Below are 25,531 nucleotides of genomic sequence, written 5' to 3' on the forward strand. Positions count from 1 at the left end.
TCCATTACTGCTGAGAATTTTGTCTGAGAACCTGTGGCCTATTTGAGGGAAAGAGGACCTGATTCTTGCTGCTGAAGTGCTCTGTGAACATCTCCACTGCTGCATCAGAGAACCCAGGGGCCCTGGTTGACGTCATGCTGCCTGCTCCACTATCCACCATTAAAAAGTGCATTCCCCTTATGAGGGGCTGCAGGCTGCCTTTAAATAGCTGCCTCCCCACCAGATTTCCTGTCCTTCCAGTGGGTGAGCTGCCTATACAGAGCACGATTAGTGCTGGCAGCTCACCCGTTGCATTTAAATTAAGCCTGGCCAAGACAAACGGCCTGAACCTCCGGCGACTGCACCGGGCTCTCCCCCCTCCCGATCTACACCACACAGGGAAATCGACCCACAGCCTGGGAGGAGGCTCCGCAGGCAAGCGAAGGAGGAGGGGATGTATGAAACCTCGCTGCTAGCCCTCCAGGGGGACACTTTTCAGACCCATGTGGAGTGTTGAGGTGCAACTGCAGCTGCTCTTGTTTTCCTGACAAGAAGGTGGAGGTTTGGCTGTGCTGCTTCACAACCTTGTACTGACGGTTGGATTTACACAGTAAGAAATGATTCATTTGAAATGGTAATACACCCAGTAAAGCACTTCAACATAGGTTTGGGACCTACCCTATCGAGCACTTTCCAGCAGGACTTCAAACTGTCCAACTAGTTCCACTGTGCTCTCATCTGTATTGACCAAGAAGAGGAAAGACACCACTCAAAGTGGCTGTTGAATGTCAGTGACAAGGTTATAGAGGTTGCAAGTGGTAGTACCATGCATAATACACAGCAATATGTCCAGTAGAGGTCAGCGTAGCATTATCACTCACAGCTAAAGAGCCCCCCACCCTGCCCAAACACAAGCACTAAATGTTAACATTTTTCACAAGTTAACAGTACAAAATATTAATTCTGATCAAGTTGAGAATTTTTCGACTAAATTAAGTGATTGGTAGAAGGATTAGAGGGGAGCTGAGGAAATATTTTTTCACCCAGAGGGTGGTGGGGGTTGGAACTCATTGCCTGAAAGGGTGGTAGAGGCAGAAACCCTCAACTCATTTAAAAAGTACCTGGATGTGCACCTGAAGTGCCGTGACCTACAAGGCTACGGACCAAGTGCTGGAAAGTGGGATTAGGCTGGGTGGCTCATTTTTGGCCAGCCCAGACACGATGGGCTGATTGGCCTCATTCTGTGCCGTAAATTTTCTCTGATTTTATGATTCTAAGTAATAATGACCAGCCCTTTTGCAAATGAACTGTAACTATGATGAATTGAACAATCATGACTCCCAGACAGACAAGGGGCCATTCTTCATGTGTAAATCTGGATAATCTGGGGGTAATTTTAACCTAACCCACTCGGCGGGAATCTGATGGGATCGGCTCGGCAGCTCATTTACACCCTGCCCATATTTTACTCTCTCTTGACTTCAATGGAAAGTAAAATCAGGCGGGGTGTAAAACGGGCGGCCGATCTGATCCCGTCAGATTCCCCCGGGCAGATTAGGTGAAAATCACTCCCTCTGGTTGTTAGGAGCCTTTTCGACTTCGAGTGCTACAACAGGAAAACCGCAATATCCACAATTACTCACATCTAAAACAAAAGTCATTGAACAAAAGTCATTGAACAAAAGTCACTGTTCCAGTACAGCTCCAACACTGGCATCTACCCGACAATGTGGAAAATTGCCCAGGTATGTCCTGTCCACAAAAAGCAGGACAAATCCAATCCGGCCAATTACCGCCCCATCAGTCTACTCTCAATCATCAGCAAAGTGATGGAAGGTGTCGTCGACAGTGCTATCAAGCAGCACTTACTCACCAATAACCTGCTCACCGATGCTCAGTGTGGGTTCCGCCAGGACCACTCGGCTCCAGACCTCATTACAGCCTTGGTCCAAACATGGACAAAAGAGCTGAATTTCCAGAGGTGAGGTAAGAGTGACAGCCCTTGACATCAAGGCAGCATTTGACCGAGTGTGGCACCAAGGAGCCCTAGTAAAATTGAAGTCAATGGGAATCAGGGGAAAACTCTCCAGTGGCTGGAGTCATACCTAGCACAAAGGAAGATGGTAGTGGTTGTTGGAGGCCAATCATCTCAACCCCAGGACATTGCTGCAGGAGTTCCTCAGGCCAGTGTCCTAGGCCCAACCATCTTCAGCTGCTTCATCAATGACCTTCCCTCCATCATAAAGTCAGAAATGGGAATGTTCGCTGATGATTGCACAGTGTTCAGTTCGCAAACCCTCAGTTAATGAAGCAGTCCGAGCCCGCATGCAGCAAGACCTGGACAACATCCAGGCTTGAGCTCATAAGTGGCAAGTAACATTTGCGCCAGACAAGTGCCAGGCAATGACCATCTCCAACAAGAGAGAGTCTAACCACCTCCCCTTGACATTCAAAGGCATTACCATCGCCGAATCCCTCACCATCAACATCCTGGAGGTCACCATTGATCAGAAACTTAACTGGACCAGCCATATAAATACTCTGGCTACAAGAGCAGGTCAGAGGCTGGGTATTCTGTGGCGAGTGACTCACCTCCTGACTCCCCAAAGCCTTTCCACGATCTACAAGGCACAAGTCAGGAGCGTGATCGAATGCTCTCCATTTGCCTGGATGAGTGCAGCTCCAACAACACTCAAGAAGCTCGACACCGTTCAGGACAAAGTAGCCTGCTTGATTGGCACCCCATCCACCACCCTAAACATTCACTCTCTTCACCACCGGCACACAGTGGCTGCAGTGTGTACCATCCACAGGATGCACTGCAGCAACTCGCCAAGGCTTCTTCAACTGCACCTCCCAAACCTGCAACCTCTACCACCTAGAAGGGCAAGAGCAGCAGGCACATGGGAACAACACCACCTGCACATTCCCCTCCAAGTCACACACCATCCCAACTTGGAAATATATCGCCGTTCCTTCATCGTCGCTGGGTCAAAATCCTGGAACTCCCTAACAGCACTGTGGGAGAACCTTCACCACACGGACTGCAGCAGTTCAAGAAGGCGGTTCACCACCACCTTCTCAAGGGCAATTAGGGATGGGCAATAAATGCTGGCCTCACCAGCGACGCCCACATCCCATGAATGAATAAAAAAACCCATCAAGCGTGAAGTACCAAAGATGGCCACCGTTACCCTCGAACAACGTCCTAGCATAGGTTAGTGTCTTCAGGAGACCAGGACAAGGCAAGTGGTAGAACCAGGGAGAAGGTTAGAGGAGAAAAAAAATGTGTACAAATATGAAAGCATAGCATAGAGCTTGCATTTCCACAGTGATTTTAAGACTTTTTAATTAAGTTTTTTTCCTGGGAAAAATATATTGAGGTGAGTGCCTACAGGATATGGGTGAGAGGGAGCAGGCAAAATGGGCAATAGCCATGTTTTTTACAAATGTGGAATTTAAGTCCATTACTTGCTACTGAACTCCCAAACTCCCAAGTTGCCTTCAGGGTGAGACCAACTGTAATTACTAAGGGAAAAACAAAGTATATTCTCACTATAAGAAATTGAACATTCCAAAATGGCTGACATCTACCGTGTTCAGATCTACTAACAGCTTTCCGAAATACGCAGCCATTTGCGTTTAGCCACTGGAGCACAGCAGGTCCAGGGTAAGAGGCTGCGCCTATGGCTTCGATCGTAGATTTCCTCACAGAAACTGCTGGGATCTTCTATCCTCAGCAATCAAGAAGTACGATTCTAATGATCAGGACTCCACCTTGACTGTTTTCGCTTTGCTAACAGAGTACTCTGTGGAGGATCTATCTAGCTGAACTCTTGGGGTTGGGGTGGGGAGGGGTGTAAATCAAATGGCTATCAAGCCTGAGGTTTAGACTATCTGCCCTGGAGGCCCAAGACTCTGCCTTGGAAGCTTCTGTTTTTTCTGGATTTTAAAGGAAGGAGCTTATTTGCCTGCTGGCTGCGAGATGCAAATTCTGGAAACGCAGTTGGCAGAAAGATCTGGAATTTTTTTTTGGAGGAATGTGAGGAGGTGTTTGGGTTTGGGGGTGGACTGAACAAAGCTGGATTAAGAAAGGACCATTGCACAGATTCCTGTACCAGGCTCCACAACCGCTGAGACAGATCGGTCGGTGTCAGTAATTGCCGCAGCATTATTTACTCAGGGAAACTATTTTGCTGTTATTATTGTAACTGTTATTTTTATCGCATGGTTGGATGCACAACCCTCACAAATTCTAGAAAGGTTATTCATTCAGACTATTTTGAAATCTTGCTACAGCCTGATGAATCTCAGCCCCACTGGTGTTTTGTTTTGAATCCCAATTACCAGTCTAACTTTATTTTTATACATATATTTATTTTCCCCTCCAGTTTTCTTTCCACTTTACATGCCTTTGTCCACTAGTTTAATGGAGATGTTAACCTGAAATAGGTAAGCATAGTTGGTATTTCCCCCCTTAAAATAGTTTATAAAGGAATGCCATATGAGGTGTTCCTCCGCTAATATCTCGCACAGTTGTCTCTAGGCTGTGGTGTTAAGTCCAATGCACAGTTTAAAAATAAATAGAATATATTGAGCACTAGACCATGGGAGTAGGATGAGAATATTGTGGGAGAAGAATATACCAGTAGGAGCACATTTGTCTCCAGTCTAGTCTGCAGTCTAGAATCTGCAGGTATTTGGAAATGTCCTGCTAAAAATGATCAGGGGATCAGAACCTTGCATGCATTGTGCCAGAAACAGAAATCCATATACAAAAAAACCTATTAAATCCTTAATTCTTAGCTTCATGCTCGAATAGACCATGCCTCCAGCACCATATGCTTGTCTTAGAACTCTAATACAGACACACTAAAACAAAAACTGTGATCAGATATCTGTTTTTAATGCATCATAAACTTTTTGCAGTTCCTCTGGTAGCACACTACATTCCCATAAAATTCCTCTGTGTGTTAGGCCAACACAGTCGATAACATCTTAAAAAATGACTGTCTGTGATATTAATGGGTTAACAACTGCAATAAAATATCACACAAAGGAGTTTTACACAAATGTGCCGAGCAGTGCATTATCAGAGTAAGTTCTTGGTAATAGGAGCTGAGGTGATTTTACAATCAATTCCATCTTATTTTAATATAATCATCAATTGTAGGCTGTAAGGTAAAATAATCTTTAGTGTAAAGTATGGAATAGAGAATCACAGTTCATGACGCTCTAGGGTGCCTCATTGCATTACAATTAATACAGCTTATTGATTACAGATATATTACAGGTACATTACATTCATTTGTCATTTTACAATCTGCCCGAGGGAGGTTTTCTCTGGATCCAGCCCCCTCGACACAGATATACACATATATATTTATATATATATATAAAACAAAAACGCAAAGCTATTTTTTGTGGGGATGAGATGATGGTTTGGTTAGGGTTACTGGGTCATTGTGGGGTTATATGGAGAGATAGAGAGACAAACGGACAGAGAAAGAGAGACAAACAGAGAGAGAGAGAGACAAACAGAGAGAGAGAGAAAGACAGAGAGAGAAAGACAGAGAGAGAGAAAGACACAAAGAGAGAGACACACACAGAGAGATAGACACAGAGAGACGCACATACAAAGAGACAGACAAAGAGAGAATGACACACACACACAGACACAGGGAGAGAGAGACATGCAGAGAGAGACAGAGAGTCAAAGAGAGAGAGTGAGCGAGGCACAGAGAGAGAGGCAAAAAGAGAGACAAACAGACACAGAGACAGAGAGAGAGGGAGACACAGGGAGAGAGACACACAGAGGGAGAGCAGGACACTGAGAGAGAGAGAGATACACACAGATACAAAGAGAGAGAGACAGAGAGAGAGACACACAGCGAGAGATAGAGACAGAGAGTGAGACACACAGAGTGAGAGAGAGAGAGACAGAGAGAAAGTCAGAGAGAGATAGAGACACGCAAAGAGAGGTGCAGAGAGAGAGAAAGAGAGGCGGAGAGAGAGAGAGAGAGAGAGGGAGAGAGGCACAGAGAGAGAGGCACAGAGAGGAGAGAGAATGTGAGTCACAGAGAGACAATAGAGAGAGTGAGACAGTGAGGCACTTAGAGGAAGAGAGAGAGAGGCTCAGAGAAAGAGACACAGAGGCACAAAGAGGCCTTAGAGAGGGTGCAGAAGAGATTTACTAGAATGATTCCAGGAATGAGGGACTTTAGTTACAAGGATAGACTGCAGAAGCTGGGGTTGTTCTCCTTAGAACAGATACAGTTGGGAGGAGATTTGATAGAGGTATTCAAAATCATAAAGAATCTAGACAGAGTAGATAGAGAGAAACTGTTCCCATTGGTGGAACGGTCAAGAACCAGATGACATAGATTTAAGGTGATTGGCAAAAGAACCAAAGCTGTCATGAGGAAAAACATTTTCACACAGCGAGTGGTTAGGATCTGGAATGCACTGCCTGAGGGGGAGGTGGAGGCAGACTCAGTCATGGCCTTCAAAAGGGAACTGGATAAGTACTTGAAAGGAAAAAATTTGCAGGATGAGGTTAGGGCGGGGGAGTGAGCCTAGCTGGATTGCTCTTGCACAGAGCCAGCAAGGACTCGATGGGCTGAATGGCCTCCTTTCGTGCTGTAACCTTTCTATGATTCTATGAGAGAAACATTCTATGAATGGTCCACAATGGACGAAAGTCAGGGTGGCAAGGGTTACTAAGTTTGTTTTCCAACAACAAAGTTAAAATGAATTGTACCTTGCTTATTACTGCTAGGACATTTTGGAGAAAGTTTGTATGATAATACAAAGGTATTTTAAGGGCCAAATTATACCGGCACTTTCATGTCGAGATGAAATGGTTTTGGGTACACACCACTGTATAAAGTGACAGTATAACTCTGGAGTCAGGGCCTGATCCCTAATGCCTGACTGCACTAAAGCCAAGCAATATGAGGCCTGCTCCATGAGGCCATCTTATAGCACATTGTTCACATTGACTGCTGTCGCACTCCAGTCTGGTGCAAAGCCTACTGTGTGCTGAAGCCCCTGGGAACTTTAAAACTTTGATTGGATTGTTTGTAAATTTAGGAGAATGTACAGGTTCCATCCTGCACTCTCCCATCATTAAAAATCAGCTGCTGAGGGAGCTCTATTTTTGTTGCACCTTGGTGCCAATCCAAGATTCAATAGTACAGTCTGCAATATAACTGCTCTGTCGATTGTGCAGTTTAGCTGGCAGTTTCCAGTCTCAGGGCTTTAGCTACGCTGCAGTCTAAAACATTTACTGATGTTGGAGAGGAACAATACCCAGATAATCCTGTGAAACGAATGACTCATTTTAAACAAAGCCCCATGAGGTCCATAGTGCATTTACCAATAACTGATCTTTGAATTTGCAAAGTCCTTTGATTACAATCTGGCAAAATATCTGGCCATGAAAGGGTCCCCTTGTCCTCACCTTCCACCCCACCAGCCTCCACATTCAACCTATCATCCTCCGCCATTTCTGCCACCTAAAGCGCGAGCCCACCACCAAACACATCGTCCCCTCCCCTTTCAGCATTCCAAAGCGACCGCTCCCTCCGTCACACCCTGGTCCACTCTTCCATTACCCCCAACAACCACTCTCCTCCCCACGGCACCTTCTCGTGCGAGCACAGGAGATGCATCACCTGCCCCTTCACCTCCTCCCTTCCCACCGTCCAGGGCCCCAAACACTCCTTCCAGGTGAAACAGTGGTTTACTTGTACTTCTTTCAATTCAGTACACCGTATCCGCTGCTCACGATGCGGTCCCCTCTACACTGGGGAGACCAAACGCAGACTGGGTGATCGCTTTGCTGAAAAACCTCCGCTCTGTCCGCAAGCGAGACCCTGACCAGCCGGTCGCTTGCCATTTTAATTCCCCGTCTCACTCCTACTCTGACGTCTCTGTCCTCGGCCTCTTACACCGTTCCAATGAAGCTCAACGTAAGCTCGAGGAACAGCACCTCATCTTTTGTTTAGGTACTTTACAACTTTCCGGACTCAACATTGATTTCAATAACTTCAGGTCATAACCACTGCTCCCATTTTTTCGGTCAGTTAGTGCTGGTGATGGTTCTGCTGCTGCCATTTACAACTACTCTAGACCCACCTTTTGTTTCTTAACCTGTTCTATTATCACCCTCCTTGCCTTACACAGTCATCCCTTTTGACATTTAATCACTCGTGCCCTCCACCCTACCATAGACCTTCCTTTTTGTTCTTTACTCCCCTCCCTCCCCCCCCCTTTCCCTGGCTCTGTACTTGCTCAAATATTTTTAACTCTTTTAATATCTTCCAGTTCTGATGAAAGGTCTTCGACCTGAAATGTTAACTCTGTTTCTTTCTCCACAGATGCTGCCTCACTTGCTGAGCTTCTCCAGCATTTTCTGTTTTTTGGCAAAATATCTGTTAGTGCAATCTATTTGACTGATCCCTCCCCCTATATACATACATCTTTTATGCTATAATTCTATACCAATAGAAACTGACATTTTGGTCCAGAATTTGTTGTTGGTTTTCTGTTGTTGTCAGTCTGCCAGCTGTAATTTGCCATAATCCCAAATGCCTTGTTTCTATTTAACTCAGCAGAACCGATCCGTACAAGCGTTCATTACAGGATGTGGCAGCTCCATTCACTGAATACAATGAGAGTGACACATGATTGTGTTAGAAGCACACGGGACCGCAGAGTCTAACAAAACCTACATCAATAGGAAGAACAGCTTGCCAGGGTTTGAGAGTGTATTGTTGTACGTTGAATAATAAACACTTTTCCACCAAAACTTGGGCAGCAGTGGCTTTGAGGCACTGATGACTGTGTGCTTTTATTATGCTAACGGTCTGAAAAGCATTTAATTTGTCAAACCGCATGAAAATGTACGAGGGATCAACTGGATGCTTATCACTGAGGTGTGAATGAGCCGCAGTAAAGGAGCCATCAAAACTGTATGATGTAACATTTGCAGAACACACAATTTGTGAACACCGAACCAGACTGCAACACTTCATTGCTTCAGCTGAGTCAGTCTGCTGACTGCACTACGCTTCACGATCTGGAGAAAAACAAATGTTTTTTTCCCTCTCCTCTCCAGTTATATCCACTCCTCTCCTGAAGACACTGGATCATACAGGTATCAAATTCCGCCGGCACTAACTATTCTTCATGCATGAATCTGAATAGTGAGTGTCGACAGACTATCCGATTGTGGATGGAGAGGTGGCCAACCCTAAGTCATGTTCCCCTCAACATCTGCCCACACGCACATTCCAGGAGGAGTAACTGGAAAGTGGTCAGGAATGTGAATCTGGGCTGAATGTTTTTCCCCTCTCTCTATCCCAGGAAGCGAGTCCAATTTCTCCTACTGCCACCCCAGGTGAGACCAGCTAACTGAGAACGGAGCAGTGGGGAAACCTTGGTGCTGCCCAGTCCTTGTACCAAATTTCTGTCTCCCAGGGTTGACTGGTTCTGTAAGTTTCAGCTCATGCACCACTGGTATATTTTCTGATCCCGGTGATGAGGTTACAGGCTGCTGGATCTTCCAGGGCCGGCCCTCATTTTATAGTCAAAGCAAACTCCTGAACAACTGGCCTGAATTGAACTAGGAGGCTCCCAGAGGGGAAGGAGAGCAGGAAGTCTAGCACATCATCGGGCCTTAAAAAGCTGCATGCCAGAATTAAAGTGATATGTCCAAAGGTAATTGGGCACATCTGGGGACCAATTTGTTTTTAGCCTTTCCAAAGGCTGTAAAGATTTCAAAGTTATTTTTCAGCCTTTCTAAAGGGTAAAGAAGTGACTGGCAAAACAAATCATGGAACTTCCCTTTTTTGCCCATTGCAGATCCTAAACAGATGGGAAATCATGCTGCGTCTCATTTAAAATGGATTTATATATTTAAATTAAGCCCTCACATGGCTGAAGATTCTGTGCTTCACAAATCAGGCAGGAATCCTGCAAAAGCACTTCCCCTTCCGATTCTCTAACCCCAACTCACATGTTCATGTTGGCCGGAAAACCCAGTGATGTTGCAATAAGGAAGTCACTGAAACATCAGGAATAGTTTTATTACTATAAAATTAACATTCAACTACTGATATAAACACTTAAAACACAATTTTGCTTACCCTTGAGTCACTTTATTCCACTGCTATTTTCTCTTTTCTCACTCATTTTTAACTTTAATTTTAGAACAAATACATACTATATTATACTGTTTTGAACCAATTTTATCTTTTTTTTATGTTTAAGATTTTGTTCCTTTTTCTTCTGTCTCCAGACTCCCATTTTTGAGGTGAGAGCAACTTTTTAAATAAGCACCATTTGATCGGTTAATAACCAGCTCCATGGCATTCACACAACACAGCACAATGTAACCACTGCTCTTAGCGCGGTAGCAGAAACACTGGAGGACTGATCCCTTCGATACAGTGTTTGTATTTGTACCACCTTCTCCTGCACTGTGTGTAAGGGCTACAAACCTTATCATTGTACACTTAACAGAATAAATAGGTAAAAAAATACTTAAATAGCATATGTACAATGCAGTCTCAATTATCCACCACAATGAGGGGACGTCTCTAGTGGATAATCAAAATTGATATATAATCGAAAGTCCCCAAATGTCCTTTTAAAGGTGGCTTAAATGAACTACATGAACATCTCTGTTTTGCTTAAAAGTGATTTTTCTCCCCTTTTTTAAAAACAAATTCTGGCAGCCCTGACTTGCGCTGGGTCTACTGAATTAAAGTCTGGACTTCCACAAGAATTGTGTCAGATAATCAAGAGTGCAGGGCAACGTGAATGTTAATAGTCAAAGTTCTACTTGAATGTAAAAAACAAAATGCTGGTCCTTCTCGGTTCAAGAAAGCAGTAAATAAAAATTTATCAGTACAGGGCCAAGGAAACCATCAACAGCCACTTGAGAGAAATGTACTCGTATCTCATTGTTTGAAGAAACATTCTTGGGGCTGGTTGTGTGATTCTGTACACTAGCCTACACCGAAGAAGCAACGGCCCTGACTTCCACACAATTATCGAAATATCTGTAGAACAGCACAGACACCCAAAATGTTGAAACTAGAAGGCAGCCAAAACTCTTGGCATGGATATTCAAGGGCATTTGGAATGCCTGAACTCCCACTTTAGAAGTTCAACTGATGAATAATTCTGATGGTGTAATATGGGCTGGAACAACTAGCCGTTACAGTAAAGCCATTGAATAGTCCTGATAAGGTACATTCAGTGATCTTGCCTCTCATGGGGAGGCTGGGGGGAAGTCAGGGGCGGGGGTGGTAGGGAGCTGCAGTTAAAGGCAGCACAGGTTGGAGAATCAGGGCTGCAATGTCACTCCTTTCAAGCATGGGATCAAATTATTTGTGTCAACAACATTGTAAATATAACAGGCCGATTTCCTCTGATCACTATTTCTAACAAAGTTGTATCTTTTACAATTTCTTAGAAATAGTAATCTGAAGAAATCTTGCCATTATATTTACAATGTTGCTGATACATAGTGATCAGAAGGCACCGCCACCCTCCCCATATATTTACTGGGCAAATCAAGTATTTACTTGATTCATCTATCCTTGGAAAGATAGTCCTTTCCTAATGTATGTGTCTCTGTAGGATTCAAACAAGACTTGCATTATATAGCGCCTTTTATGACCTCAGGGTGTCCCAAAGCACTTTATAGCCAATGAAGTACTTTTGAAGTGCAGTCACTGTTGTAATGTAGGAAACAGGGAGCCAATTTGCACTCAGCAAGGTCCCACAAACAGTAATGCGATAATGACCAGATAATCTGTTATTTTAGTGATGGTTGGTGGATAAATATTGACCAGGACATCGGGGAGTACTCCCCTGCTCCACTTTGAAATAGTGCCATGGGATCTTTTACGTCCACCTGAAAGAGCAGACAGGGTCTCGATTTAACATCTCACCAGAGAGATGGCACCTCTGACAGGGCAGCATTCCCTCAGTACTGCACTGAAGTGTCAGCCAGGATTATGTGCTCAAGTCTCTGGAGTGGGGCTTAAACCCACAACCTTCTAACTCAGAGGCAAGAGTGCTACCACTGCCACCTTAATCATGTTATCATATTGATTTACTGCGTAGCGTCATGTCTTGGCTCTATAAAAGCGTTGTCTCGAGAACTGGCTCCTATGGAAGGACAGTGAGCTGTTCAAAGACATTATTGACATTACAACTGGTATCAGGGACAACACTCCCATACTGAATAGCAATGTCACCACATGACAACATAGCAACATCTCAGAAAGTGTTTAATCAGTTCAGTTGTACGCTCTCAAAACTGAAGGACTGCACATAGAGAGCCGAGTTTTGAGCTCGTAATAAGATTATTGATTGCTGATATTAATAATCACTAAAGTATCTAGTCGTTGTGATTTTATTATTGCATTATGTGAGAGCGACAGCCAGGAGTTTAATATCATTTTTCAGCGATAAGTAGAATTTTTCAGATCTTTTTGTCCCAATTTTATTCCCTCCTCTTCTGATTTGCCGCTGGGGTATGTTTCCAGAAGCACTGGCAGACTTCCAGTACCTCACCTAAATAGCCATTCTTTCTGCATAACCCTGTGGAGCACCACAGCTCAGTGTGAACTAATCCTCACCCACACTTTCTAGCAGGGGTCACTGAGTAGCTATCAGAATCAGGAATATTGGCTGATTCCTCACATTCCTAGCTAGGGGGACAATTATAAGGCCTACCACCACCCTAGCTGAGATCAGCTAACTCAGTATGGATCAGAAATCAAACTAGAGACCTTCCAACTCTGCTTTTTCCTCTCTTCTTCTGAAGGTGCTGAGCCATGCTGGGCACTAGCAGCTCTCTGGCACCTTGCCCATGTAGCCATTCTTTGTGAGTGATCCTAGACAGTGGGGGTTAGATTCTCCTCTAGCAGCAGAGAAGGACTTCCACCTGCCCCTCTGACTTTGCTTTGACCCCGACCCATTTCTTTGGATTGGGAGTCAATAGTGATGCAGGGCGTGCTCCCAATGTTATTCCTGCTGCCAAGAGGGAGCTTGCCGTTGAGAAAATGGGAAATCTTGAGCAGTATGATGCAGCACCAAAAGAGGCACAACAACATTTAAAGGAACAGAAAAGCCCAACAAAGAATCTTAGCTGTGGTTTTATGCAGACCTCAGCTGAGACCAAAGCCTACAAAAGTAAATGTACAGGCCAGAATGGAAGGTGATGAGCTCTTTAATAGGCTCTCTCCCTCCATCGGTAGGCTTCGGGACTTTTACTGGCGCTACCCCAAGCCTACTGCCATCTTTCATCAAGTATCCTGGGGAGTGGCAGTAACTGGCATCAATGGGATGGAAATGGACCAGGAGGCTAAGTCCCGCCCTCAGCCACCAGCATTGACATGCAGCTGGTGAGAAAGGAGCAACCAACGGCAGTCCTGTTGGGGGCAGGGGGAGGAAAGTCCAGTTTGGGCAGGGAGGCATCAGTAGGCCTCACTGCCCCAATTTGCTGCCATTTCTGCTGCTATCCCACCAAGTTAGCGCAGTATTACAGAGACAAGTTCAACCTTGAGACAGTTATTCGACTGGGGAGCGGGAGGGAAAGATCACAGGCAGACACCAAATTTAACAATTGAGCCATTGGGAGAGCATCAGGAATTTTTATATTTGAAAGTAGCGTTGCCTTCACTCTAGCCAAATTGATCATAAAGATAAAAATCAAATCATATCAAGACTGAAGTAGTTGTATGGGTAAACATGCTGTACTGGAGAATTGAGGTTAGGTCTGCAAATTGACTGGATTGTTTTTAACCAGCTTAAACCAAAATTCCTCCTAGGTCAAAAAGTCAACAATCCCTAATTGTGACATCATCTATAGACATGCACTTTAGAGCTGAAGATGAAATCCAATTGTCTCTCATCCTGACACGTCCACTACTACATGTAACATGTATAGTTTTCACTGCAATACTTGCACCTGGTAAACTGCCCAATAGTTAGGGCAAGTGATTTGACATCTTGCATCAAATCCCAGGGATTCAACATTTACCGTGTCCTGCTCAAGTATCTCAATCTTGCATAACAATTCATGGAGGAAGTGAAAATGGTAGTTACTGAGGGGATCTGAGCAATAATCTACAACTTGCTACAACAAATCATTTGCCCTATCATGTCATTATTGCAGCTGCACAGCTTCACAGTGAGTTAATGTGAAAGAGAAAGAACATTAAGGATGTGAACAGGAGGGCTGGAATGGTACTGTGAACCACTGGAGCTCAACACCATGTTGGGATTTCTCACCCATACTGTTCTGACTTGGTGCCAGTGTGGGAGCTTCATGGTCAGAAGCTGGAGATCAGGGGTATATTTTCAACTTGCCCCGTGGGTGGAAACCTGCATTGAGGATCGGCTGCCCATTATAAAATCAATGGAAATGAAAATCGGGTGATTTCCGTAACAGGCAGCCATTCCGCAATGCCAGTTTTATGCCCTGGCAGCATATTGAAAATCTACCCCCAGGTCTGCAGTCTGTCTACCTGTTCACCCAAGGTGGCACAGGCTGGATGGAGCAGTGGGTCTTTTCCTGTCTGTCATTGTCGTATGATTGTATCTACCCTCGGGTCCCCAATCTGTCCATCAAAGGTGTGTGACACAGAAAACTTCAGGGGACAAAGGAAGTAAAATGTGATGAAAATGCTCTGCAGCCAAATTCCTAAAATGATTCAAATACTATCCCTACTGCTTTATAAAAGTATTTTGATAGCAGGTCTTGGCGGGTGATTAATGCTTTTATTCTGTGTTCAAATATTATTATGTCTTAAGCTTGTGTTAATCATTTAAACAGGAAATTGTTTTGCTGTGGGAACGTTCTCAACTCACAGTACTCAGAACTCCAGAAATAAAATTCTGATTTCTTTCTTTACCAAAATAATGTAAGCTCAAACATGTTATTGACACACTGTTACATTGTCTGTCTGGCAACTTAGTGCCATCTTAGACTCAGTAAGAAAGTATCTAAGAACTCAGTTATATGCGATGAAGTAGAGGAAATTATGTGTTTTACAATGAATTGATGGTTTCCGATAACTTTTAAGAGGTACAACTTTATTTAGATTCAAATTTGGTTAAGTCTTTATATACATGCTTCCCAGTTATTTCCTCTTCACTGTTAAAAGGACATGACTGAGCTGGAGAGAGTTAAGAGAAAGCAACTGCAATTTAGGATTCGAAATTGTGAAAAGATTTTCAGAACCTAATTTATTTTAACTGGAATAAAAGAAAATATTTGAGAGGAGAAATGATCAAGATTTTTTTATTTGATATGAGGCATAGGTAATGTAGACACAAGCAGGCTTTTCAACTTGGCTGTGATATGATTAATGTTTCCTCAAGTAATACTGGCAGGATAACTCACAAATGGCAGAGTCACAAGTAGGTTATTGTCATTGCATAAGTGGCATAAGATATTTGGGGTCCCCCAATAGCTTTGGGGTAAATGCACTGCCCAGTGTTGCACAGAACCACGTAGGCCAGGAAGATCCCAGATTTGATTCCCGATCCATGCAAAGCTAGCTGATCTCAGCTAGGATGGAGTTAGGGACACTACATTTGGCCGCTACTCCCCTGCCCTAGGGAGAGGAAAATCAGCCAGGGTCCTCACTTCTGGTCATTGAGCAGTGCATCTGCTGGAAAATGCACATGCATGGATATTGGGTGAAGATAGGATAAGGCGCATCTGTGATGTGTCCCATGATTGAATAGCCTGCTAATACACAGTCACGGCTCACACGTGAGGACTGACCACCAGAAGGTGATTGGTACATTCCAGCAGAAGTCAGCACCTTCAGGAGAGGAGGGCAGGTAAAGAATATTGGCTGTCCACATACAGACCCACGTCCACTAATTTTGGGATCCCCTTCCATGGTATCAAATGCCAAACAGCTGATAGGCATTGATGCCATATTGTGGCATATTATAGCTCTGGAACTATCTTCTCATGCTTAGCTTCAGATTCATTGTAGCTTAATTAAATACAGCTGAGAACTACTTGATTCAGTGCAATGTGGTTTCTGTCATGCATGTTTGGATTTGCAAGTCAATTCATCAAACTAATAGCACATGGAATATATACAAATTCCAGTTGTGACCATATCTTCAGGGCAGAGACCAGGTGTTCCCTTCCACATCATGAAACGTAGAAGCAAGTAGGAAAAATAGATTTTAAAAACCAGACATCTGCTGCTTTATTTACATTTTAGAGACTGCTGGACAGACCACTCAAAAAGCCAGATCGTTTGGGTGGATCGCAACCCTGGAATCAACCCAGGTCACCACGACTGGGTTCCTAGAAGCTAAATCAAGAGCAGTATAAGTAGAGGCCTGGGATCCAGGGCAATTGCCTGGCCATTCACTCTCACAGGGAGAAAAAGAAAAATAACGGAAGAGGGAGCTTGTAACAGATGGCAATTGCTTGTTTCTGATGGTAGCATTTCAAGCAGAAAAACCAAGGCCCCGATATTAGCGGGGAGGTGGGATGGCAGCGGGGGCCCGATTGGGCGCGTGGCAAACCCGCATGAACCAAAATTACAGTTTCCGACACGATCGCACGTTGATTGATAGTGGTTAACGTCCTCTCCGGGTTTCGCGCCCGGCAGCTAGCCTGATTGACAGGCTGGCTGCAGTCAGGAGCTGCAACACGGTGGGGGCGGGGTGGGAAAGAGCGAGAGCGAGACGTCATCCGGTGCTGGAATGGAAGACCGGGAGGAGGGGGGGGAATGGAAGATCCGGCGCAGGACTGGAAGACCGGGATGGGGGGGGAGGGGGAAGATCGGTGGGGGGGGGAGGAAGAGGGGAAAATCGGGGGGGGGGCTGGAGAGGAGAAGATCGGGAGGGAGAGGGGAAGATCAGGGGGGCGAGGGGAAGATCGGGGGGGAGGAAGAGGGGGGGAGAGGGGTAGATCAGGGGGGAGGGGCAAGATTGGGGGCTAGAGGAGAAGATCAGGGGGAGAGGGGAAGACCAGGGGGAGGGGCAGATGGGCGAGAGGGGAAGATCGGGAGGGTGAGATCGGGGGGAGAGGGGGAAATCGGGAGGGTGAGATCGGGGGGGAGAGGGGAAGATCGGGAGGGTGAGAGGAGAAGATCGGGTGGGGAGGGGAAGATCAGGAGGGTGAGATCAGGGGGAAGATCGGGAGGGTGAGATCAGGGGGAAATCGGGGGAAGATCGGGAGGGTGAGATCAGTGAAGATCGGGAGGGTGTGATCGGGGGAAACATCGGAGGGAGAGCGGGAGAAGATCGGGAGGGTGAGATCGGGGGGACATCAGGAGGGTGAAGAGAGGGACATCCGAGCGGGAGACATCGGGCATCAGAGCAGATTTCAAAGGTAGGTTCATTTAGTGTTTTCACTTCATTGCATGGTTTTTTATTTAATTTATTTTGTTTCTTTTTCCCTGATCCGGCCCTTCAGGCCTGGTTTCACCAGGTATGAATCAGAAGCGGTGAGCAAGCCGCCCAGGTAAGTTAAAAATCTTTCTAATCCCTTCATCTGTCACAGGTAAAGTGCTTTATGTACTTCAGTACATTTGGCTCTTTAACTCTCATCCCGCCGCCTTTAATTGCGGGCGGGATTTCCGTTTTCGGGTCGCCCGCGTGCACACAGGTGGGTCCCTGGGAAACTCGGAAGCTGGCGGGTTGGAGCCGGCTTCCGAACCCGAACAGGATTTGTGCAATTTTCGGAGCCCCCCCCTGCCCACCACGGGCCCATTTTTGCCTCCTAAAATCACCCCCAAAGAGTGGGGGTTGGGATGTGAAGATATGAGAACAGACTTGAGACATAACTTGTCCCATACACAAGAAAATTTTAAACTGCGTCAACAATAAGTTAAAACCGAATCCAATTAATTCCATCTCCCAGGCTTGTTATTTTCTTCTCCAAATTAAATCAAAATTTGTGCTGTTGAAAGGGTCCCTGGTGGTCTCATTGGGCAGGTGTTTGTTACACTGCAACCTTTCAGAGCTATGCTTGTCATTACCATAGGCCACCTTATGCTGCATACTTCCAAGCAGAAGGTTACATGTTTGCATCCTTGGAGTTGCCTGTCACTCAAACATGCTTGCCTTGATTTATTTTGTCAATTCTTGGCCAAGCCTCTAGGTGGCACACTGCACTGTTAACAAGGAATGACTTTTCAGGGGTGAGGGGAAGGACAAAACCTTGCAGATCCTGATTCAGTCATGAATTCGTTACTGACCAAAGACAGGAGCACTGATGGCACTCATAGAATCATAATATCTTACAGCACAGACGGAGGCCATTCAACTCAGCCTGCCTGTGCCAGGGCTTCGAAAGAGCCATCCAATTAGTCCCACTCCCCTGCTCTTTCTCCATAGCCTTGCAAATTAAGTGACCACCAGCAGGACATTTGAGGCCAGTCCTGACTTCTTGCCACGTCTACACATGCCCTTTGCAGCAGAGATCACTGGATGGTGATCAGGAGCAGGAACCCCGGGGCTGATATTTACTCGCCTTGGAGAAATTTCTCGTGGAGAAATCAATGCAAGTTTGCAATCCACCCAGGTTTTTGAGTCACTGTTTGGAAATTTCAATATGTAAACTTGACATTCCAAGTCAGGTTTTAAAAATACTAGTTCTCCCCCATCCACTTTGCCATTGTGTCTTATAATGTGGAGGGATTCAGTATAAACGTAATTGATTTTAATGAATTTTCATCAGCATAAAAAGAAAATGTAAGAACTCAAGCCATAGATACAGACCTTTCATCACCGAGTTCAAATCCAGCTCAGAATGATGGAATAAAGGGAATGGTCATTGCTTCATTCGTTTTCCGGACAGAAAATGGGGGCAAAAAATAAATCAATTTTGCAGGGCTACGCCTGGTGCCCCAAGGACGCCTGACAACGTCTGACGCCACATTGGCCTCGGGCAACCTTCAGGCGTCCACGTGGCCGCCTACAACAACAGTTAGGCCCCTCATTAGCATATTCCCAGGACAACGCTTGTTTTAGGACCCCTCTGAGTAATTCGGCTACTCTGAGCTGAGCATGTGTCGGGCCTGCCCAGCTCAGGTTTTCTGTGCGCGGATGCAGCCTATTGAGCAACAGCTGTAGGGGGTGCTCTTCTGAAGACTACAAGGAGCTTTACTTTGTGTGTGACCGTGCAACGACTCACTTGCAAATGCTTGATGCTGACACCGGGTACCCAAAATGGAAAGTATTCCATTCGTTAACACTAGGGTCCTTCACCTTGATGAGTACAAAAATCATCAAGAAAGGTCATAAGAACACAAGCTTCGATCCCATCCCCTGGTTCACCCCCGTTCTGCCCACCTGCAACTCTTAACCATGGATGGTGCATCAAATGGTCAGATGAGGTAATGATAGGACTCACCTTCAAGGACTCACCTTCAAGGACTCACCTTCAAGGACTCACCTTCAAGGACTCACCTTCAAAGGTGAGTCTATCCCTGGAAGAATGAAAAATTCAATCAACTGAAAAAGATAAAATTTAAAAGAGAATTACAAACTATGAGATGAGAAAATAAATATTTGGTAGAAGGGGAATTGCAACAGAATTGAATTGAAACTGCTAAAGAAAGAGTGAAACAAAAGGAGGGAAATCAAGGTATCGCAACAGGGCATTGAATAAGAAATGCCACATTTCATTAAATAGGAGCGAGACAGCCATTAAAAGACAATTTGTACTGTTATGTGAAGTCATTTGGACCCACAATAAATTGCAGTAGCCCTTGTATTCAGCAACTCAGCTCTATTCAAAGAATTTAAGCAATTCTGCACTGTTAAACCACAATAAACAAACTCAGGGTGTTTCTGGCATAGTGATATAAAAAATAACATTTTTTTAAAAATCAGGAGTCTACATTCCCAGACAAACAGTGTATTGATGGTTGAAACTCCTTTCCAGGGCCAGTGTGGGAAACGTGCAAACTGCCACATCCAGAACCATTTAACTGTACAGCTCCAGACCGGCACTATCAGGATCATACAATAACCATTTACTTATTAACTCCAAGGACAGGCGTGAGGGCCAAGTAACAAAGCATTCGCTGCCTATAAATGATTTGCATGCTACAAAAACAGTGGATAACAAATTTGAACTCAATCACCTCACTTGCCTGTAAAAGATTTTCCTCAAGGCCCCTCAATGTCTGATGGAATTAAAATATTTTATAGCGGAAACTCAAAATGGAAAATAATTGCAGCATTTTTAAACTACATTTTTTTTCCCATTCCCTACAACATAAATTGCATAAATGGCGATTATTCATACTCATCTATATGTCAGAAGGATCATATTCCATCCTGGCCCAAGAGAGCAATAATCAATGTTTTGAAAACCAATCGTGGTTAATGTAAAAAAACAAGGTAACACACTTTTCCTGACAGTAGCTATGTCGTGTAGGACCAATCGATCCAAAGATCCTGTTTTACTATTATAAAAATCAACACAGTAATGTTGACAACGGTTCCAATCTGCTGAAGGTGTACAGTGGGGTCACATTTGTGCAGCGTATCTAGTGATGTGATTTGGATAAGCCTGTTTGGCATTTAAATTCTGGTCAAACTGTCAAGCTTATAGGTAGCGGCACAATTTCAACTTATATGTACCTTTATAATAAAATATCTTGGGGGTCATTTTGACTTTGGGTGATAGTGTAAAACAGGGAATATCGGCTCGGCTTCCCGTTAAATACCTGTTCTGATTTTTGTTTCCATTGAAGCCATGAGCTTTATGCTATCGTCTAAAGTCAAAATGACGCCGCCCCCACCATGTGTCTGTTGTCTACACTGTGATCAGCATTCTGAGCGTCAATTTGCTCCTTCCTCATTGGCTCGGTGTCTTGACATCTTCCTCTTTGTTCAAGAAGAGTGAGAAGGATTAATCAGAAAACTCGAGACCTATAATGTCAGTTGTGAATAAACTGTTAGGGCATGATTTTGACCTCAAGCCGGGAAGGATTTCCCGGACATCCTTACGATTTTGACAGGCCTGATTGGCAGGCTAGCCTCAGTCGGGCAGGAGACCAGTCAGGGAGAGGACGTGATCAGATAAGTCTTCAGGTAAGTCTTTGTTTGTATGGATGGGAGGGGGGAATGGGGGGGCATGGGTGGGCGTGGGGGAGCATGGGTAGGCACAGGGGCATGAGGGCACTGGTGGGCATGGGCATCACAGAGGGGGGAGTCAGTCATGGGGGATGGATCGGGGGTCAGTCATGGGGGGTGTCGGGATGGGGGGGTCATCGTGGGGTCCACGATCGTTGAGGGGGGGAGAATCGAGGGTCATCGCGTGGGTCCGCAATCATTGGGGGGGTCAGAGATCGGGGGGGGGCCGTGATCATTGGGGGGAGCGGAGATCGGGGGGGTCCGCGATCGTTGGTGGGGGTCGGAGATCGGGGGTGGAGTTCGCGATTGTTGGGGGGTTGCTGCAGGCAGGCTTGTTGGGCCTGGGGGAAGCACCCCTGCTCCTCCGGACCCACAATCTGTGCCAAAAGGGCACTTACCTGTTAGTTTCGGGCCTTCTCGCCTACTTTCACATGGCGTAAAAGAGAAGGCCCAGGAATCCCGGCCCCCAGGGGTTGAAATTGGAAACTCTGGAAAAATGGAGGCCCGCAGCCTTCTTGAAAGGTTTTAATCACCAACCCGCCTCCTGGGAGTGAGTTGGCCACCTGCCCCTCATCCCGCCCTGGTGAAAACCAGAAATGGGCGGGTTGGAGGTGGGTTGGGGGCGGATCCAAAATGGTTGCAATTTTGAATGCCCCCAACCCACCCGTTTTTTTCCTTTTAAAATCGTGCCCTTAGATAATAATGATTTGATATTAGAAATGCATGGGTTAATCGAGGCTAAGCAAAACATATTATTAAAGGCAAGTCATGTTGAATTGAATAGAGGTATGTGAAGAAGCGACTGTTTGAATAGAGATAGGGAATGCAGTAGACTTGGGATATGGATTTTCAGGAGGTATTCACTAAGGTGTATCACAGGAGGCTTGTTACAGAAATTCAGGTGTGTAGTACAAAAGGGAATTTAACAGCATGGATAGAAATTTGGAACAATTGGGGAGGCTTAATGGGTGTTGCTTTGATTGAAGAAGTGTTGGAAGTGCTAGGTCCATTTTCATTCTCGTTATATATAGATACTTTGGACTTGGGCATAGGGTGAACAATATCATAATTTACTGATAACACAAAAGTAGGAAGTTTGATAAACATGGAGGACTGTATTAGACTTCAGAAACATATAGATAGGTTATTGGAATGGGCAGATTGGTGACAAATACAATTTAACATGGACAAGCCTGAGGTAATAGATTTTGGGAAGAAAAATAAGACATGCGAGTGTACACTGTCAGACACTGAAGGGTGTTGATGAATAAAGAGTGCCATTCTAGAGAGGACATTAAAGTCATAGGGAGCACACAGCGTAGATTCACCAGGATGCCAGGGATGGGAAACTATAGCTGTGATGAGAGACTTCAGATACTGGGATTAACTGGAGCAGAAAAGACTAAAGGGAGATTTAATTAAGATTTTTTAAATGATAAAAGGTTTTGATAGGGTGAATGGGGAAAAATTATTTAATCTGTTGGGAGAGTCAGTGACCAGGGTCATCAATTTAGAATTGTCACTAAATGAGTGAGGAGTCATTTCTTTAAGCAGCAGGTTATTAGACCATGGAATGTCTTGTCACAGGGAGTGGTTGAGATGGAGACCACTGCATCATTTATGAGTAAAGTGGATAAATATTTGAAACAAAAGAAGATACAAGGATATTGTGAGAGAGCTGAGCACTGGAATTAGTTTTGGATTGTTACAATTTGTTCAAGCAAAGATCTGGCATAGAAACAATGATTCAAATTGTCTTCTTCTGAGCTGTAAACTGTTCTAACTTTTTAAGTTACTGTGTTTCTCCTTTTAGGAATTTGTTAAGTGTTAACCTTAGCACTGTGGTAACACACTCACCTCTCAATCAGAAGGTTGTGGCTTCTAAGTCCCACTTCAGAGATTTGAGCACATAATCAAAGCTGACACTTCAGCGCAGTACTGAGGGAGTGCTGCATCGTTGGAGGTGCCATCCTTCGGATGAGACGTCAAACCGAGCCCCCATCTGTCTTCTCAGGTGGACATAAAAAATCCCATTGTACTATTCAAAAAAAGGCAGAGGAGTTCTCCCCGGTGTCCTGGCCAACATTTATCCCTTAAAGAACCTAAAACAGATTAGAATCATAGAATCATAGAAAAATTTACAGCACAAAAGGAGGCCATTCGGCCCATTGTGTATGCACCGGCCGAAAATGAGCCACCCAGCCTATTCCCACTTTCCAGCAATCGCTCCGTAGCCCTGTAGTTACAGCACTTCAGGTGCATATCCAGGTACTTTTTAAATGAGTTGAGGGTTTCTGCCTCTACCACCTTTCAGGCAGTGAGTTCCAGACTCCCACTACCCTAGAACCATAGAACCATAGAAAAGATACAGCAGAAGGGGGCCATTCGGCCCATCATGTCCGTGCCGGCTCGAAGAACAACCAGGTGTCCATTCTAATCCCACCTTCCAGCACTTGGTCCGTAGCCCTGCAGCTTACAGCACTTTAGGTGCAGGTCCAGGTACTTTTTAAAAGAGTTGAGGGTCCCTGCCTCTACCACCAATTCGGGCAGCGAATTCCATACACCCACCACCCTCTGGGTAAAAAAGATTTTCCTCATGTCCCCTCCAATTCTTCCGCCAATCAGCTTAAATCTATGAACTCTAGTTCTTGAACTCTCCGCTAAGGGAAACAGGTACTCCCTGTCTACCCTATCTGGGCCCCTCATAATTTTGTACACCTCAATCAAGTCTCCCCTCAGCCTCCTCTGCTCCAAGGAAAACAACCCCAGCCGATCCAATCTCTCCTCGTGGCTGCAATTTTCAAGCCCTGGCAACATTCTTGTAAATCTTCCCTGCACTCTCTCCAGACCAATTACGTCCTTCCTGTAATGTGACCATAACTGCGCACAATACTCCAGCTGTGGCCTTACCAGCATTTTACACAGTTCCATCATTACATCCCTGCTTTTGTATTCTATACCTCGGCTAATAACGGAGAGCATTCTGTATGCCTTCTTCACAAACTTATCTACCTGTACTGCCACCTTCAGGGACCTGTGCACATGCACTCCAAGGTCTCTCACTTCCTCTACCCCTCTCAATATATTCCCGTTTACTGCTGGGTAAAAAAAAATTTCCTCAGCTCCCCTCTAATCCTTCTACCAATCAGTTCAAATCTATGCCCCCTGGTTATTGACCTCTTTGCTAAGGCATGTAGGTCCTTCCTATCCATTCTATCTAGGCCCCTCATAATTTTGTACACCTCAATTAAATCACCCCTCAGCCTCCTCTGTTCCAAGGAAAACAACCCCATCCTATCCAATCTTTCCTCATAGTTAAAATTCTCCAGTCCTGGCAACATTCTCGTAAATCTCCTCTGTACCCTCTCTAGTGCATCTAGATTATCTGGTAATTTATTTCATTGCGTTTGTGGGACCTTGCTGTGCACAAATAGTTTCCTACGTTACAACAGTGACTATACTTCAAAAGTACTTCATTGGCTGTAAGTGGTTTGGTACGTCCTGAGGTTGTGAAAGGCGCTATATAAATGCAAGTTTTTCTTTCTTTCTGATTATTTTCTACTCTTGTTATTTGTCAACCAGACTCCATAAAACCTTTTCCTGCATTTACATTTTCTTCCCAATTACATTCCACCAAATAAAAACCCCAATCACATTTTAGCAAAAAAGAATTCTCTGAAATATAGCCACCACAATGCTTTCTGTGGCTCACAGAGGTTTTGTTCATATTATAAATTCTGTTGTAGATTGTCATTTGCTTTTAGGAATAAAATGGCAGAGTAATGACCTGCACAAACCATTTACATCACACTGATGTAAAGATGTCTTCGCCTTCACAAGTTTTGGACTCATTTTAAGCAGCCAGAGCACCATTCCACTCAGCTCTTCTTGTGCTTCACTGCCAGACTTAACTTTCTTTTTACTTAATTTTTGTCCCTTTGTAAATCAACTCACCTATCCAACACCCAGCCCTGCTTCTTGCCTATCCCAGATCTCAATCTAGCATCCAACCCGACTCTCAACTAGTTTCCACCCTCCGCATGGACTGGCCTCCCCCAACCTGGCCTCCCCCCCACAACCTGCCCCCCCAAACCTCCCCCCACCCCCACCCCCACCCCAGACACACAGCCCGTCATCCTCCTCAGTTCACTAGCATGACTGTAGGAGATCCGCTATATAATACACATAAACTGTGTTCATTAAAGTCCAAGATGATCAAGTTAGGGCTGGATTACCTTTCATGTTTTACCTAGTGTTAGAGCTGAGCACTCATGTGCTAGGTGCATTGCAAAACACATTCAAACCCCAACCTCAGTATAGATTGCAATTTGTGTACTCTTTCTATACAACCGCTCTGTGTGAGTTTATCAATTCAGTGCAAAGTACAAGTTGATCTAAG

General features: G+C 44.9%; 1 long non-coding RNA gene across 1 annotated transcript in view; it reads right to left on the minus strand.

Annotated features, from left to right (window-relative positions):
- The window catches only part of LOC137325411 (uncharacterized), a 117,774-nt gene that overhangs the window by 3,746 nt on the left and 88,497 nt on the right, over nucleotides 1-25,531 (minus strand). Inside the window, exons 4-5 of the long non-coding RNA XR_010963878.1 lie at nucleotides 22,990-23,234; nucleotides 19,400-19,500 (exon numbers count right to left, since the gene is read on the minus strand). This is a non-coding gene — a long non-coding RNA (uncharacterized lncRNA). The remainder of the gene's footprint in view (nucleotides 1-19,399; nucleotides 19,501-22,989; nucleotides 23,235-25,531) is intronic.

This window comes from Heptranchias perlo, chromosome 9 (genome assembly GCF_035084215.1).
Source record: "Heptranchias perlo isolate sHepPer1 chromosome 9, sHepPer1.hap1, whole genome shotgun sequence".
Taxonomy (NCBI): domain Eukaryota; kingdom Metazoa; phylum Chordata; class Chondrichthyes; order Hexanchiformes; family Hexanchidae; genus Heptranchias; species Heptranchias perlo.